This window comes from Dendronephthya gigantea, unplaced genomic scaffold (genome assembly GCF_004324835.1).
Source record: "Dendronephthya gigantea isolate DGI-Jeju-01 unplaced genomic scaffold, DenGig_1.0 000151F, whole genome shotgun sequence".
In the NCBI taxonomy this organism is placed as follows: Eukaryota; Metazoa; Cnidaria; class Anthozoa; order Malacalcyonacea; family Nephtheidae; genus Dendronephthya; species Dendronephthya gigantea.
Window position 1 is genome coordinate 97403 of NW_021163161.1, and position 2336 is coordinate 99738.

Sequence of the window (2336 nt, forward strand, 5' to 3'; positions counted from 1 at the left end):
TAAATTGGACCAACGTGAAGGCCTTATTTATGTATTTTTCAAATTTTTATAAATTGTAGGCAGACACCTTTGACACTCTAAGTTATTTAATTTACCATTTCTTTATCATTGAGGATTTTGTGCGATGTTGAAGATGAAAAACATAATTTCTGCTGTTTTCGATCAGAACCGGCATCAAACAATTCCTGTTTTCGCTTTTCCTTTCTTCTCTGCGCGCCACTTTTCTTAAGAGCCTTTCCACGTTTATCCATGAATTAAATAATTATATTAAAGTAGTTTTTTTTTTCAGAAATCGCCTATTCTAAAATAATTGCTTCCTGATTTAATATAATATAATTGAAAAACTAAAAAGATCGCTTCCACTTGGAAAATGAAAATTTTCCTCTTTATCGCATATATACGTCATATAACGTCCAACAAAATGATTGTGATAGAATGCAAATAGAAAATTTTGCATGTGAAATAGTATGTTCGCAGTAGAACAAAAACAATTTGCATGGTCATGGTCGTGTTGTGTCAAATTTCTCAAAAATTTTAGTATTGCTTTTCTCTGTTTCAGTTTTATAGTTTTATTCTTCATTTTGTTAATTATCTCCAAAATGGAGGGCACCAAAGAGTACATAAATGGGGAGCACACCGGGAAATTTCCCCGTATCCCTGCGGGCCAGTCCGCCCCTGCTGGTGACTCATGCCAGTTACCCCGGTTGCAGATAAACCACTTTATCATCCCAAACCATCAAATGCTATTGCAGACCAGGGGTACCAAACATATAGAATGTTTGAAAAAGTAGTTCAGCTTACTTTTAATCAAAGAGTATAAGGTGCTAGTATAGAGCAGCAGCAATCCAGAGACTTGCTTATGAGATTACGTGTTGGTGATTCCACATCCACTGATTGGAAAATACTTTTCCAAAAAGGCAACCAGCAAATATAAGTAATCTAACTCTATTTGATGCTACTAGATTGTTTTATAGTAATGACCAAGTTGCATCATATAATCATGATCAACTTATAAAACTGCAACAACCTATTGCTGTTATTGATGCATACCATTCTTCAATAACAGGAAAAAAAATTCTCCTGCAGACATGTCAGGTCTAGAGGAAGTAGTATTTCAAGCAAAGGGTGCAAAAGTAATGCTTACAATGAATTCTTGGCCATCTGTTCGACTGTAATGGTGCTACTGGAACAGTAACTGATTTTATATATCAAGTTGACCTGAGACCACCCCACTTGCCTATAACTGTAATTGTTCAATTTCATGAATACAATGGTCCATCCCTCAGTGATACATTACATTCATGTGTTCCAACATGTCCTGTAACTGTCTCTGTCCAGCTCTCTGAAGGTGTCCATGAGAGGCAACAATTGCCTCTCAGGCTAGCATATGCCCTTACAACACACAAAAGTCAGGGGCTTACACTTCCTAAAGCCTGGATAGATATTGGGAAATCAGAAAAAACTGCTGGTATCTCTTGTGTTGCTATTAACAGAGTAAGAACATTGACATCCTCTGTTGTTGAACCAATGACATTTGAAAGGTTGAAAAGCAATGAAGTCATGAGCAAACTTGAAGTACCAGCTAGATGAGGAAGAAAGGGTACATAACCTAGCACAGGCAACATGCAATGAATTTGACCAGGCATAACTTCCCATCAAAAGTAATTTCTTTTACCTTCTTTAAATTGAAGTATTTAATTAATGTTCTATCATGTTTCTTCCTATAGTTACAATATAAAAAAGGAAAATGCATTCAACAACCAAGTATTTTGTAGGATATTGCCTGGATATTTGTTATGAGTATCCAAATGTATGCCAGTTTTATTGTTGTAATTATTGTGGCAGTTTGTTTTTGCCCATGCAATTTCAGATTTTGCTAAAAAGTTATTACAAATATTTTCAGTGGGTGATCTTGTCAGACAATGCTTAGCTGAATCTAAAACTCCGGCATTCTTTTACAAATTCAAATCTGTAAACTTTGCATAAGAAACAAGATATCACAAATATCCATTAAATTATTTTATTGATAGCTATATCATCACAGTCACAGAACAATGAAGAAATGTCAGGATATTTTGTCAATGTCTCACCAGTAAAAAAAAGTGGAAACAGAAATATTTTAACTTTAATATCCAAACAAAATTCGAAACAAGGAAAGGAGTCAGTTTCTCCCCGGAAAAAAGAGCAAATATGAGCACTATATATATAAATATATATATAAATATATAAATATATATATATATATATATATATATATATATATATATATATATATACACACACACACATATATACACATATATACACATATATACACATATATACACATATATACA